The 16767-nt window shown below is 47.4% G+C and overlaps 1 pseudogene; it reads left to right on the plus strand.

Annotated features, from left to right (window-relative positions):
* The first annotated feature begins 7152 nt into the window (after positions 1 to 7152).
* On the plus strand, positions 7153 to 12571 carry LOC120678284 (annotated as a pseudogene).
* The last annotated feature ends 4196 nt before the right edge of the window (positions 12572 to 16767 follow it).

Here is a 16767-nt window from a genome sequence, read left to right on the forward strand (position 1 = left end):
AGATTGGACATCCCCAACCTTCAGGGAGGAACCTTCGACTGAAACCTGGATCGTGCACTGCGACGGGGCCTGGTGTAACGACGGAGCCGGCATCGCTGCAATCATAGAGTCTCCTTCGGGAGCAAAAACAAGATACGCAGCACGGCTGACCTTTGGCAACTTTGAATCATCAACCAACAACACCACTGAGTACGAAGCCTTGCTGTTGGGCCTTCGCAAAATGAAAGCCCTCGGCCATCAAAATTTCATAGTAAAAACAGATTCAAAGGTCATCAGAGATCATATCGAAAAAGACTCAGAGGCAAGAAAGCCAGAGCTCATCGAGTACCTCGATGCCGTCAGATCCATGGAGAAGCATTTTAAGGGCTTCGACATCGTTCACATCCCGAGACACATGAACGACGAAGCTGACAAGCTAGCAAAAGCAGCATCAAGAAAAGAGCAATTACCTTCGGATGTATTTTTTGAAGAAATCACGGAACCTTCGGTCAAGCCGAAGAAAGAAAAACAAGTCTCAGTCATTTCACCCGAAGATTGGAGAACACCCATAATGAAGTACCTTCGGGGAAACATCGAGCTGCCAGATGAAAAGGAGGAAAAGAAAATGTTCCAGAGAGCGAGAGGCTATGTAATCTCCGAGGGAGAGTTGTTCAAGTCAGGTGTAACCAGCCCATGGTTAAAATGCATATCCATAGCCGAAGGAATCAAGCTCCTCAAGGAAATTCACTCCGGATTTTGCGGATCACATACTGGCTTCAGACAACTTGTATCCAAAGCCTTCATGCAAGGATTCTTCTGGCCAACGGCGCTGAAGGACGCTCAACAGATAGTGAAAACCTGCAGAGCATGCCAAATGATGGGCCCAAAATGCTCAAAACCTTCGGAGCCAACTCAGCTGATACCCTCGACCTGGCCTCTTCAAAGATGGGGAATTGACCTAGTGGGACCTCTACCCAAAGCACAGGGCAACTACAAGTATGCAGCAGTCGCCGTCGAGTACTTCACAAAGTGGATCGAAGCCAAGCCACTAATCAACATAACCTCAGAAACGATCAAAAAATTCTTTTGGCAGAACATCATCTGCTGGTTCGGGGTCCCAAGATAGATAACAGTAGACAACGGGAAACAATTTGATTCACAAATCTTCAGAGAATTCTGTTACAGCGTGGGTACGAAGGTAATCTTCGCCTCGGTGTATCACCCGCAATCCAATGGTGCCGTCGAAAGAGCCAATGGCATCATCTTCGGCAGCATCAAAAAATGCCTGTTCGAACAGAAAAAAGGAAAATGGGCCGACGAACTCCAGAAAGTCATCTGGTCCCACAACACCTCAGAATCAAGAACCACCAAGTACACCCCATTCAGGCTATTATATGGTGCCAAAGCAATGACACCAGAAGAACTCAAAAATCGAAGCCTAAGGGTGACACATCAAGCCGAGATCACCCCCTCGGACGACAAAGACCTCATAGAACTAGACATCCTCCAAGCTTCAGAAAATCTAGAAAAGTATCAACAAGAAACCACGAAGTGGAGAGACAAGAAAGTCGTGAAAAAGGGCATCACAGTCGGAGACTGGGTCCTGAAAAGGAAGCCAAATGCCGAAACCTCCGGCAAACTTCAACCAAAGTGGGAAGGGCCATTCCTAGTAATCAAGAGCTACAGGCCAGGGTCATACCACTTGTCTGACGCCGAAGGCAACGAGCTGCAACATCCTTGGAACGCAGACAACCTCAAAAAGTTCTACATATAAACTTGTAAAAAGGGCGCATCGCGAAGGTATAAGCGATTGCGGACCTTCGAATTTATTTTCAGTTCTTTTTTACATTGCAAACGGGTCGTACTCTTTTCCTCACAAGGGGAAACTCCACATCGGAGGTGAGGTTTTTGACGAGGCGGACCCATTGTAAGCAATTTCAATACAATGAATTTCCCCAAACAAATTGTCACCTTCACCGAAGCAGCCCAAGTGGCAAGCTTCGGCAAACACCTTCATGCGGCACCAAACAGTAAGTTAGCAAAGTATGCAGGATCCACAAACTTTGCATACTTATCCAAACGCCAAGGGGCTTCGACCTTTTAAAGGTCCGAACCATAAAACCTTCGGCAGAAGCACAATAAGTGCAAAAATAACGCCAAGGGGCTTCGACCTTTTAAAGGTCCGAACCATAAAACCTTCGGCAGAAGCACAATAAGTGCAAAAATAACGCCAAGGGGCTTCGACCTTTTTAAGGTCCGAACCATAAAACCTTCGGCACAAGCACAATAAGTGCAAAAATAACGCCAAGGGGCTTCGACCTTTTAAAGGTCCGAACCAAAAAACCTTCGGCAGAAGCACAATAAGTGCAAAAATAACGCCAAGAGGCTTCGACCTTTTTAAGGTCCGAACCATAAAACCTTCGGTAAAAGCACAATAAATGCAAAAATAACACCAAGGGGCTTCGACCTTTTTAAGGTCCGAACCATAAAACCTTCGGCAGAAGCACAATAAGTGCAAAAATAACGCCAAGGCGCTTCGACCTTTTAAAGGTCCGAACCAAAAAAACTTAGGCAGAAGCACAATAAGTGCAAAAATAAGACCAAGGGGCTTCGACCTTACAAAAGGGTACGAACCGAAAAGCCTTCGACAAAAACGAACGATAAGCGCAAAAAAAAAACAACGCCGAGGAATTCGAAAGACGGATGCCAGAAAGGGGGAGACGTTTTTCCTACAAGTAATTGGCATCCATCATCCGACCACAACCCGAGACAAAACGCGCAAGAAAGGGGGAGACGTTTTTCCAAAAACAAAACTCGCGCGCTCTGCCTCGGGCAAACTCATGATAACCTTCGATAATAACAAGCGGCAACCCGAAGCACAGCCGTAACGCATCCTTCGAACTAAGGACCCAACGAGCCAAGTGCGAGAAAGGGGGGAGACTTTTTTCTTAACATTACTCTCGCACTTAGCTCGTCGGGTAATAACAATAACAAAATTATAGACGTTTTTTCCACATATAACAAAGCACCTCGAAGGATGCATACCAAAAAGCACCTCGAAGGATGCATACAACAAAGCACCTCAAAGGATGCATACAACAAAGCATCTCGAAGGATGCATCCAGGGGTACAAAGCGAAGGATGAATAAAGAAAGACATGCGAGAATATCATACATTTCAAAGACCCTCGCAAAGGTAACGTTCGGGCAACAAAGAAAAAATTACAACGAATCACGACCGGACCAAAGCAAGTACTCCGCTACGCTGCATCCAGGGTGAGCAAGGCTGAAGGCCACCCAGCTCATCTTTACCCTAGCATTGTTCGCGTCCTGTAGTACGGGAATATTTACAAAAGATACAAGTCCTAGAAACAAATCCCCACAAGCTAATCTTTAGACCTGTGCCCCGGAAGAACCAGCAGCACCAATCCCCGAAGGAGATCTCTGATCCTCGGACATTCGATTATCCTCCGAAGGACAATCAGGAGATGCCTCCTGCACCAAATAGACAAAACCAATCAAAAAACAAACAAAAGACAGAAAAATCGCTAAAAAAAACTACCTCAGCAGCTGCGGCAGCCAGAGTCCGAACAGCAACCTTGCCAAAAGTTTCCCAGAAACACTCAAAAAAAGAAGCCTTCAACTCTTGAATTTTTGCCACCTCCTCCGCCAAACCTTCGTACGGTACATATTGAAAACCATCCAGTCGGGCAAGATCAACTGCGCCGACACGAAGAAGATTTCCAACAAGCCTCTCGAAGGAAACAGAGGCCGCGTTGTCATTTGCCACGCTCATCACCTCGCCAAGGCCCTCAAATTCCGACTTCAACCAGTCCAAAAGCAAAAAAAAAAACTTGAAGACCTTCGACCGGCTTAGGCAAGGGCAAAGGCTCAGCTCCAAGGGCACCAAGAGCCTTCTTGTACTCCTGGTACACTCCTTCGGCCCGTTTGGCAACCTCGGGTCTGACCCGCTCGAGTTCTGCCATTCTAGTCTGAACCCATTCCAACTCCGTGATCCTACTCTTAAGGGCAGATTTCTCATTTGCATCCACCTCAACGGCCCTCCGTAGGCTCTCTAGAACCTTCTCGTTATCCGAAGCGGTTGACTCCAACTTCGAGCACTTAACCTTCAGTTGCTGGTTCTCCTCTCTCAGAGCGAGAACCTCCGCCTCAGCCCGCCGCAGTTTATCAGCCAGGCTCAATCTCTCGGTGGTGCTTTTCTCCAAAAGATTAGCATCTGCCTTGGTCTTTTGTATTAACATCCGACTAGCATGGGTAAGCCTCTTACTTAGCTCACCAACGATGAAAGCAGCGTCGGAGGTGGACGCTTCAGCCACCGCAGCCCCAAACCCTGAGGCAAAAACAAAATCACCTTCGGGAACTCTATAAATTGTTCAGGAAACAAAAAAAATAAACAGAAAAAAAAACCACAAACCTTTCTCGGGAGGGAAAATCCCAGTCGCGCCAGGCCCGTGCATCACGGCCAACAGCTGCTGCATCGACGCCGATACGGCTGCAGAAAACAAAAGTAAAAAACTCTTCGGACGCGGCGATCAAGCTAGGAAGTCAGGAAAGGAAAAGTTGGTGAAACTTACCAGACTTGTCGAAGGTCATCCCCTCCAAAGCCTCCACCTCCCTGTCCAAAGGTGGAGCAGAGGAAACTCCACGAGCCTCCCCACCTCTGAGCGCCATCAGTGTCTCACCCACCAAGACCTCCCCCTCCTCGGTGTTCAACGCAAACACAGGCTGCGCGACCTTCGGGGCTGGAGCCGAGTCCTTCAAGACATCGGCCATCCAGGCGGCACCCTTCGGCACGGGCGGCCTCGGAAGGTCCGCGGGCTTGGTCCCAGTCTTGACGAGGCTCTGAATCCTCCGGCGTTTCGTCGTACCTTCGGATGAACAATAAAGATTAATCAACGCTTTCGCCACCTCAACCCGACGGCCGGAACCGAAAAGCATGGTCCTGTACTCATCGCTAAGATCATAATGGGATCTAAAAAGCCTCCCCTCGGGAACTACAATCTCCCCGCCCACTGTCCTGACGAGCTCTTCCATAAATGAGGGCATACCGCTGTCGCCTGAAGAAACCTCCTCATCTTGCGCCTTTCTCTTGGCACTCTCTTCCCGCGCAACTGAAACCTTCGAGCCCGAAGGTTTCCGACCGCGACCGCGCCCCCGCAGACCGGCAGACCCAGAGCTCCCCGCCACCTCCGCCTTAGCTTTTCCTTTGGACGGCGCAATCAGGCAACGACACGTACACAACAAAAACCGACCGTTGCAGCCGACGGTTCGGGAGACGTTTTTCCTCGGGAGCTTCCCGAAGGTTACACGCAATCTTTTTCATTAACAAGGGTTCGGACCGTCAGCTTCGGACCTCGCCCTCGAGGGGCTACTATTGGGGATTGGACCTTCGGGTCAAGCCCTCACCCTTGGAGATGCTCCCTAACCTGTTTGCAGGGCTACAACGAAATGGAGCTAAGCGCACCCGAAAGTATCGGTTGAACGCTGAGAGGCGCAAGCTTGAAGACCATGACCTTCGGAAGCGTAAACTCGAAGTTCGAGACCTTCGGGAGAAGAGCCCGCGACCGGGAACGGTGACGACTGACCGGTTGTCGATGGGACCTTCAGGATCCGAGCTCCCGGAGGTACCCGAAGGTTATGGTGACCTTCGTAGACTGAAGACACGCGAGCGAAACGTGAGTATGTAAGAAGGTCGGAGTTGTACACCCTCCAAATGCGTGAGAAGGTCGGATTTGTAAACCTCTCATCTTGTAATTTTACCCCGGAACCGGCCAAGAGTGAGCTGTAAATGAGTTGGGAGGGGGCAATTTAGGAAAACCTGGCCGAGGGCTAGGGGTATAAATAGCCCCCTCTCTCCACAGTGTAAGGGGTTGAATTTTCGAATCTTTACTGGAGAGTTCGTTTTCCGTTTTCATTGTCTTCGCATTGTTCATGCTCCCTGTTTGGGCATCTAAGAAACAAAGATCCCAACAGTTGGATGGGTCTACCGATCGACGCGACCTTCTTTTGCGCTTGCCGCCGCCATGGTAGCCACAGCTCTTAATTCAGACGTTTAGTTTTTACCAGCTGCTGTTATTCTTCGAGGGACCGATTGATGATGACCGATTGAATCGGTCCATTGCGGCGGTCAGTGCGGCGGCGGACGCGCGCAGCACTCGGACTCGGACGGACGTGCGCATCCAACCAGGCGCCCGCCCCGCCGCCGACAATCTCCGTTGCGCAAGTCCAAGGTTGAGCTCTCTCTCATCGGATACACCGTAGAGGTTACGACGGAAGAAGAGGAAGGCAGCGGAACTACCAGCGACCTAGCTCTCTCCCCGGCGACCTAGCTCTCGACGGTGTCCTCCCGGCCGCCGGCTCCGGCGAGCGGCGGCCCATGCCGCATCAGGTCAAGCTCGCTCCTTCCGTCCGTCTTGCACTGCGCCAGCGCACGGCCAAGGATGGCGATGCAACTTCTGATCTAGCCAAAGATCGATACATGCTCCAGCGCGCCAATGAGGAGATCGCCCTTCTCTCTTGTGCTAATCTGAGTGCGGGCATGGGGATTCAGATTCTGAGTGTGATGATCTTGGAGAGGTTGAGCTGCTGTCTTCGGGGCGACGCAGTGCTCCTTGTCCGGGGAGTTCCTACACCCAAAAGGAGGCTTCATTTTCGACGGCGTCGCCACCATCCCGGCAATCCAAGCCGGGTTCTCAGTCGGCGACGTCTCCTCCAGCGGTGCCACCGTGGAAGAAGGTGTGGAGAGGACCTTTGCCGCCAAGGAGGGTCTCTCCGACGAAGACCTTGGGCGACGTCATCCTTCCGGCCTTAGCGGCGGCCGGCGGCAGGACGGTGGCGAGGGTGGGCGATGATCCGAAAATCTCGTCGGTCCAAATTTCAAATGCACCGACCCTCCCCAAGCGTGATTACCGTTCGGATTTGAAGCGGAACGAGCCCAGACTTTCCCACGGGTCTGGGCCTAGGCTTGAGCCCACGCTGGTTCGGCCTTCTCGGTCTCTGGTCAGACCGATTCTCATCCCCGACTCGCCGCCTCGGAAGACCTACGCCGCCGCCGTCGCCATGGCTGGTAGTCAAGGAGCCGGTCGTCGCGCGCGTGGGAAGGGTGCTGCACCTGGCCGCATTCCGCAGGGCCGCGGCATCCCTGGCCGCGGTCATGCCCCTCCGCCTGCAGGAGGTATGAGGGCGGGGCACCCAGCGGGAGGCGGTGCTGGCAACCAGTCCACGCCCGGCTGTGGTCCTCAAGGCAACAGAAGCGGCTTTGGTGGTCCTCAAGGCAACAGAGGCGGCGGCTTGGGCGGACGTGGGGCACCTCAATCTGCGACGATCCCTGCTGGCAACCCTAACCAGCGTCGTCGTCGCGGCCAGAGGGGACGTGGCCGGGGTCTGGGTGCTCCGGGTGTGGATGAAGCCCAGGCTGGTGGTGCTGAGTTCGTCGATCCCGTCGGTGATGCAGCTGAACCGACGGATCATCCACACCTGATCAAGTAGAAGAGGAAGCGCAAGGACGAGGCAAATTTCAAGCTGGAATGCACAATTTGTGTGGAGGACCACTACACGAACAAGTGCCCGCACCTCAGAGGGCCGAAGCCGTCCCTTTCTTATTGCGGAGCTGCTTCAGATGGACTAGGTTTCTTCTGTATTCAGGCAGCTAGATCTTTTCACACTGTTCCTTTAGCAAGTGCAAATACTTCCGCTTTGATAACAGTGGAGGAGGGTGCAGTATCAGTGGAGTTGCTTAAGTCTGAGTTGGCAAGGATTATTCCGGTTCGTTGGGATTGGTCAGTGCAGGAGCATGGTGATAAGGCTTTTTTAGTGCCTTTTTCTTCTAAGGTTGAGCTGGATTGTATGGTTGCGATTCGTACTGTCACCACCAAGAACAAGGAAGGAGTTCTCATTTTCGAGGAGTTCGATTCAGAAATCAAACCCATCAAGGTGCTGGACCAAGTTTGGCTTTCTGTTACAAATGTTCCTACACCGCTCTGTGCTTTTTTACCCCTTTGGGCTGTGGGGTCAGTGGTCGGTGCCACTCAGAAGGTGGATATGAATCACCTTCGTCTTACTGGTGAGGTCCGCATTCTGGTGACTGTTTTCGATGTCAAAGAGATTCCAAAGATGGTTGATATCTGCGTCAATAGGAGCATTTATCGTGTCTACTTCAAAGTGGAGGAAGTGGTAGTTGATGATCCTTTTAATCCAGAGGATGATGACTTACTGGGTGATGATGCTGACACCGGAATGAATGATGATTCGCAACGCGGATTGGATGGTAGTGGTGACCACCACATGACGGATGCCCTCAGGATGCAGCTCCACAGCCTGAGGCACCTAATAATCAACAAACTGGTAAATCGACCACGGGTTTTTCTCAGCAAGAAGCCGCCTTAATTGATGAGGTACTTGACAAAACTTGTGAGAGGTTACTAGAGGAAATCAGTGTTAAAGTTATGGTGGAGGCCAATGGCGAGGATAGGCCCTATTCTCCGCCAACGGAGCAGGAGTACGTGAGTTCCAGGATATGCTGGAATCTTCTCAGCTGCTGCATGCAAGGCCCCAGAAGCGAGGTGTTGCTTCTGATGTTGACCTTAGTGCTGGGAGTGCTCCCACCGCTGCTTCTAGCTGTGTTGTGCAGGTACCTGACGTTGTGGAGGATGCCTTGGTTGCTGTCCCGTTACTTGCAGACGGCGACCTCTCTGTTGGAGACGCTGCGGCTGGGGCGGTCCCTCCTGGGGCAGGCATCCCATCGCTACACTCGGCGGGTGCAGATCTGGTGCTCGCCTCCTACCCTTCGGCCGGGGGAGGGAGCCAGGGGCCCGGTCCACTCACTACAGGGTGGGGGTCAGGAGCTCCCCACCTCCTCTCTGACCACGGGGGCAGACCAGGTGACCCCCGCCCTTCCTTTGTTCGAGGGTGGGGGTCTGGCGCCTGACGTCGTCCCCATGCCGGCACCAGCTGCAGCTGATCAGCTCAAGACCACCAAAATCCGAAGAAGCATCAGAAATAAGGACAAGGCCGATGAACACACCCTACACAAAACTTCGCGTGTGGTTGCAAAAAAGAACCTTGAACCAGGTACATCTTTTACCAGCTTTTCAGATTCACATGTTATTTCAAACTTTGGTAGGGTAGGCTTCAAATTAGGCCAGACTGATGAAATTGTTAAAGCTTCTTCTGTCAAAATAAAAAAATCTAGAAATAGATAGGCTGGTAGTTCTTGCTAATAAGAAAAAAAGGTAATTTAAACTCGAAAAAATTACTAGTTGAGACTGATGATGAAAGGGATGCTAGACTTGAAGCAGTTCTCAGCCACGCTTGTGGTAATCTAAATGAGAACTTGCAAGACCTGGAGTCGGATCACATTATCGATCTTTCTCCGGTCCGTCGGAAGAAAAGGTCTAACACTGCCAAAATTTCTAAAAATGGCAAGGTCCCAAAAAAACCAAAAATCCCTTCCAAAATTGTGATCAAGTGAAAGGGATTTTCTAGAATAGCAGAGGTCTAGGAAACTTGGCTAAACACAGATTCTTGTCTGATTTAGTTAAGAAAGAGCAAATCAGTTTCATAGCTCTTTCCGAGACTGGTAGAGATGATTTTCCGGATCGCATTTTAAATAACCTTTGTGCGGGCCGGGACTTCCTTTGGCATAGTATGGCCCCTCATGGTCGATCTGGAGGCATTCTACTAGGGGTGGATCTGCAGGTTTTTTATATTGGAGCCATTGTAGAGGGAATTTCTATTTGAAATTTACCTTGAGGTGCAAAAACGATGGCTTCAAATTTGTGCTATATACGGTCTATGGCCCAGCACAATATCAAAACAAGCAGGAGTTTTTGGTCGAATTGGCAAACACATGCTCAAAGGAGACTCTTCCGTATTTAATTGGAGGGGACTTCAATATTATGAGAAGACCGAATGAAAAGAGCTCCGGAGTGTTTGACTTTACATGGCCAAACTTGTTCAATGTTGTTATCGTTTCTCTTGATCTCAAAGAGATTGTTATGTCCAAGCGCCAATTTACATGGGCGGGTCCTGGAGACAACCTGGTTTTTGAGAAGCTTGATAGAGTTCTAGTTAGTACAGATTGGGAAGATAAGTTCCCTCTATCAACAGTAGAACCAAGAGATCGAGATATTTCAGACCATACTCCTCTAGTTCTTAATACTAGTGCGTCCACTCACAACTCTGGCCAATGTCCTTTTAAATTTGAGAGAGGATGGTTGATTAGGGATGGTTTCTACGATATGGTTGCAAGCATTTGGCAATCAAAAACGTCTGGATGTACTTCTCTGGAGAGGTGGTAGAATAAAATTCGTAGGCTCAGACAACATCTTAGAGGCTGGGCCAAGCATACAACAGGGACATACAGAAAAGAAAAGAAGAGACTTCTAGCTCTTTTAGAGAAGTTAGATAAGAAGGCTGAGATTACCTCTCTTTCAGATCAAGAGGTTAATTTTAAACACCATCTAAAAGAGAGGCTAGTTCTTCTTTTGCGGGAGGAAGAAATAAAATGGTACGAGAGAGCAAAGGTGAAAACGCTTCTAGAGGGAGATGATAATACAAGATTCTTCCATCTAGTGGCTAATGGGAAACACCGAAAACAACATATCTATAAACTTGAGAATGATCAAGGAGTTGTTATCGGTGATGCCCAGCTTAAAAGCTATATCACTCAGTTCTATAAGGACCTGTTTGGGCCCCAGGATGTTTCGGACATTACACTTAAGGAAGATCGGATTCAGGATATTCCACAGGTGACCCAAGAGGATAACGAGCTGCTCACTAGTGATTTCACTGGGTCTGAGGTGAAAAATGTTGTTTTCCAAATGGAACACAACAAGGCCCCTGGTCATGATGGCTTCCCGGCTGAATTCTATCAAGTCTTCTGGGAAGTAATTAAGGACGACCTTTTGGCTCTTTTTGCGGACTTCCACAATGAGGATCTGAACCTCTTCAGTCTAACTTTGGAATCATTACTCTAATTCCAAAAGTTCAGGAGGCGACAAAAATTCAACAATATAGACCTATTTGCGTCCTCAATGTTAGTTTTAAAATTTTTACTAAAGTTGCTACGAATAGGTTGAATACGGTTGCCCAAACAGTGGTGGGTCCTATACAGACTGCCTTTTTGCCAGGCAGGAATATCATGGAAGGAGTAGTCATCTTACATGAAACTATCCATGAACTGCATACCAAAAAACAAAATGGGCTCATTTTCATAATTGACTTTGAAAAGGCCTACGACAAAGTAAAGTGGTCTTTCCTTCAACAAACGCTACGCATGAAAGGGTTTTAGCCTAAGTGGTGTAGATGGATTGAAGGAATGATTTCTGATGGAAGTGTGGGGATCAAAGTAAATGACAAAATTGGTCTATACTTCCAAACTAAGAGAGGGCTCCGTCAAGGAAATCCTTTGTCACCCATTTTATTTAACATCGTTGCAGATATGCTGGCTCTCATCATTAAGAGGGCAAAAGACGATGGTCAAATAAGAGGTGTCATACCTAACCTTTTGGATGATGGTTTGTCTATCCTACAGTATGCCGATGACACCATCATCTTTATTGATAATGACTTGGAGCAAGCTAAGAATCTTAAACTGTTGCTTTGTGCCTTAGAACAATTATCCGGGTTAAAGATCAACTTCCACAAGAGTGAAATTTTTTGCTACGGAGCAGCTAAAGAGATGCAAGATATCTACACTGATCTCTTTGGTTGTAGTGATGGGGAATACTCTTTTAGATATTTGGGAATTCCAATGCACCATAGAAAGCTACTCAATTCTGAGTGGGGAAAGGTTGAAGAACGTCTTGAGAAAAAACTCTCTTGTTGGAATGCTAAGTACTCAATTCGGTACTAAGTAGCCTGCCCATGTTTATGATGTCCTTTTTTGAAATCCCAAAAAAGGTACTCAAAAATCTTGACCATTCTAGATCGAGATTTTTTTTGGCAAGGATCTTCTAACAAGCATAAATTTCGACTTGCCAAATGGGACATATTATGTCGTCCTAAAGATCAAGGGGGACTTGGTATCTTAAATCTGCAACTGCAGAATAAATGATTGCTGGCAAAATGGTTAGTTAATTTGCTTAATACCAATGGTATAGGGCAAAACATACTAATGAACAAATATCTAGGTTCCAAATCCCTGACGCAAGTGCAGGCAAAGCCTTATGACTCTCATTTCTGGAGAGGTCTTATGAAGATCAAAGATGAGGTTTTTGCTAATGGTTCCTTCACTATTAAGGATGGGAGCAAGACTAGGTTCTGGGACGATGTATGGGAAGGTCAAGTGTCATTCAAAAATAAATATCCATCACTTTATAAGGTTGTGAGGAATCCTCATGCGATTGTGGCCAGTGTCTTGGCTACAAGGCCACTCAATTTATATTTTAGAAGGGTTTTGGTGGATAACAAAATGGTTGAATGGCAAAACCTTGTAGCCCAGATTGCTCATGTTCAACTGGTGGGTGGGTCGGATACGTTTAGATGGAATTTGACCAAATCAGGGTCTTTTACTGTTCAATCTTTGTATCTGTACTGTTTAGATAGACAACCGCCTTTTTGACATAAGATGATCTGGAAATTGAAGATTCCTCTAAAGATTAAGATTTTCCTTTGGTTTCTTCAAAGGGGATACTTTTAACTAAAGATAATCTTGCTAAGAAAAACTGGACATGAAGCCAAAAATGATGTTGATGTAATAGTAATGAGACTATAACATCTTTTTCTGAACTGTCCTTATGCAAGAGTAGTTTGGAACTTGTAAGGGTCTATTTGGCACAACTACAGCTCCAATATCAGGTTGCATCTATAGTTGGAGTTGTAGACTGAATTAAAATGGTTTAAATATTTATATTTAGTGTAAACTATAAAAACTGTTCATCTAAATATTACTCCATCCATCCTCAATTATTAGTTGTTTTAACTTTTTTAAATATATAAATTTTACTATGCACCTAAACAATGAATTATTAATTGTTTTGAATTTTCTATATATATATATAAATTTTGCTATGCAGTTTGGTATCACTAATAATTTGGGACCGAAAGAGCAGCTCACGTACCTCCAACTTGAGATCCAACCAATATCTAGCTTCAAGAGACCTAACATTGTCTGAATCTGGAGCTCTACCACATGCCTGACCTCCTCAAACCTGAAGTGGATCCAACCGGAAGAGGGGGATCGAATCCATCGTTGCTCTGCTCAGCAGCCTCAGCTCATCTCCCTCTCAGAGCCCGTTTAGTTCTCAAAAATTTTCACGCGCTACAGTAACTTAAAACGTTTGACCACTAATTTAGAGTATTAAATATGGATAATTGACAAAACTCATTCCATAACTCCTGGGTGAAATCGCGAGACGAATCTAATGAACCTAATTATGCAATGATTAGACAATGTTGTGCTACAGTAACCAACCTCTAATGACAAATTAATTAGCCTTAATAGATTCGTCTCGTGATTTCCCGTCCATCCGTGTAATTAGTTTTATAATTAATTTATATTTAATACTTCTCAAAAAAAATTTAGGAACTAAACGTCCCTTCACTCTCCGGGCAAAGCAATCCAGCAGTCAGATTTGATCATCCGTGGATGATGGGCAAAGCAAAGCAATCTCTGGCCCTTCACTGTAGCTAATCATCAATTAATTATTGTTATTAGATTCGTTGCGAAAAATTACACCCATCTCTAAATTTTTTTTACAAATAGATTTTATTTAGTACTTCATGCATACGAAATTTTCTTGTCGAGAAACATGCGTGCTAGTTTTGTTGCCAAACCAAACAAGGTCAGGAGCCGGCGCTGCTGGCCTCCCCTGTCAGTACCCTGTGCTTCTTGGCGCTCCTTCGTTGTTTTTGAGACGCTTGGCGCTCCTTCGTTGTCCTGCACTCCTGGCTCCTAGTAGCAGCGTGAGCCGGGGCAACACGTTGACTCTTCGCCGGTGACGTCACGGGCACTACGGCTTGCTTCATTTCAATGGACATGGGGTTTCTGCCTGTCCGTCTTAAAACAACGGGCAGTACGGCGGCCGCCGGTCCGGGGTCCGCTCCGTTCGATGGGGCACGGCCGGACGCCGACCCCCACCCCCCTCCAAAACTTGCCTGGAGCGTAGCTCGTCATTTACGGCGCCTGTCCGTGCGGCCGGTGACCGCGACGAGAGCGGTGCGGCTGGCGAGCCCCGTCGGCCCGAAGCAGGAACCCGTGCACGCCCGTGACGACAGGCCGGCCGGCGGAGTCTTCGCGCCCGGTGGCAGGATGGTCTTCGCCGCGTGCGTATAGGGTACAGCGTACTACGCCGCCAGCAGCCGGCGCCCGGCGGCGGCGGCGCTTTGCCCTGCGGCTCCAGCGCCGTAGCTACGCGCTACTGCTACGAGCTTCACGAGCTGCTGGCCTCCCACCCCCATTGGCCCGTGCCCATGCAATGAATTTGGCTGTGTTTAGATCGCGAAATTTTTTGAAGTTAAATACTGTAGCATTTTTGTTTTTATTTGATAAATAATATTTAATTATGAACTAATTAGGTTTAAAAAAATCATCTCGTCATTTACAGTTGAACTGTGCAATTAATTATTTCTTTCAACTATATTTAATGCTCCATGCATATGTCCGAAGGTTCGATGTGATGGATGTTGTAAGAAAAATTTTGAGAACCCAAGCGAGGACTTCATACTGTTCGGGAAGCCCACCTGAATGATAGCACGGCGCGCGCAGGGCCCGTTTGGATGACACTAGCGCAACTAGCAAAAAAGGAATTTTGCTTGCACGAAGCACTAAATGAAATTTATTTTCAAAATTTTTTTACGAATGGGTGTAATTTTTCGTGACGAATCTAATGATAGTAATTAATCGATGATTGGCCACAGTGATGCTACAGTACGAACCTCTAATCGTGCGGTCAAAGACCTCATTAGATTCGTCTCGCGAAATAGTATAGGGATTGTGGAATTAATTTTGCAAACTATCTTTATTTAGTATCTTTAATTATCGGTCAAAGTTTATGCTACCTCGAGTAACCAAACAGAGCCGCGCGCACACACACAAAGCAGAACAGTGACTCCACTCCACAGTGACACAGCTCCTCACCGCCACGTGGCACCCTCATTTTTGGCAAAAAAGCTGGGAGCGGCCGCCCCCTTTTTTTCACAGAGGTGGGGAGCGGAGCGGCGGGCCATGGCCGTCCATCTCTCACATGGCCAGTTCGTGCTCCCCATCACACCGCGCCCCCCCTGCGCCACCGTCGCGAACCCACAAGGCCACATCCGCGCATTATCGCCGGTTCCGAAAACAAAAAGGCTACGAGGACGCGCGCGAGCTAGAAAGAGCAAACGGACACGCGCCACGCCACGTCACTCACGGGTCTGGTTTCTCCGCTCCCATCCAAAGTTCCAAACCCCACCACCACCAAACCCAAACCAAGCCGCTAGCCGCCTATCCTTCTTTTCCCACCAGTTTTCCATTCTTTTTACCTGTCCTAGCACTAGCAGTGCCACGGAACCTCAGACCCTGTTTGGTCTTTGGGCGGCACAAGCAGCATAAAAATTTTGACTAATAATTAGGGGTATTAAATAAAGATAGTTTGCAAAACTAATTCCACAACCCTGCGCTATTTCGCCAGACGAACCTAATGAGGCCTTTGACCACACGATTAGAGGTTGGTTCCTGTAGCATTACTGTAGCCAATCATCGATTAATTACCGTCATTAGATTCGTCTCGAAAAATTACACATATTCGTGAAAAGTTTTTGCAAATAAACTTCGTTTTCTTTTCTCGAGAATTGTGTGCTATTTGTGATACCAAAACCAAACAGGGCCTCACATGGAACCCCTCTACTACCCTTTCTTTTTCGCAAAAGAAGATTATATATATATATAGACACACATGATATAAGTAACACGCTAACATTAGTCTAGGATAAGGAGGAGCAAGTCAGTAAACAATGCGCTGCAAGTGCAGTTCGCGGCGCTATAAAAAAAGCTGGGATATTTTTGGTAGTGGGGGCGGCGGAATGTGTGGTTCGTGCGCTGCCAAACACGGAAACATTCATCCCCAATCAGGCACGGTGACTGACAGAGCTCTGGTGATGTAGGGATTAATCTAGGCCGTGTTTGGTTTGGCTCAAAAAGTTTTTATAAAAAATATTAAATAAAATCTATTTACAAAATCATCTTCACAATTACGGCATTGTAGCATTTACTGTAGTTAGGAGGTATTTGACCGTATAATTAGAGGGTGATTAGACATGGTTGCTGTAGTATCACTGTAGCCAATTATGGTAATACTTGGCTCATTAGATTCGTCTAGAAAAATTACAATCATTCGTGAAAAAGTTTTACAAATAAATTTTGTTTAATACTTCATACATACATTCGTTTTTTTTGAAAAAAATTTCACGGGAACAACCAAACATGGCCCTAACCTGCCCGGGGACCAAAGTGGGGTGTTAGCAAGGCTGATGAGCCCAGCAAAGGTTGGTGTCGCTGATAACCCCGTCCTGATCAGACGGCACTCGAGCAGTTTTATATTCCTGAATAGTATGATTATTGTGAGCTGCAATCCAGCTTTTCCTTTTTTTCATATATAAAAAAAGACATGTTCATGTTGCAATCTCAGTAGCAGTAGGGAGCTAGAAGGCAAAAAGAAATTTGTATAGCAAGGGAAGGAAAGACCCCTACCCTCCAATAATTGCTGCACAACACCTTGCGTGGCGGTGTGAACATGGCGGCGGGGCCCGGCCCACTGTTCCTTCTTTAGAATACCTGTCAGGGATGTGG

The sequence above is a fragment of the Panicum virgatum genome, chromosome 6N (assembly GCF_016808335.1).
Source record: "Panicum virgatum strain AP13 chromosome 6N, P.virgatum_v5, whole genome shotgun sequence".
In the NCBI taxonomy this organism is placed as follows: domain Eukaryota; kingdom Viridiplantae; phylum Streptophyta; class Magnoliopsida; order Poales; family Poaceae; genus Panicum; species Panicum virgatum.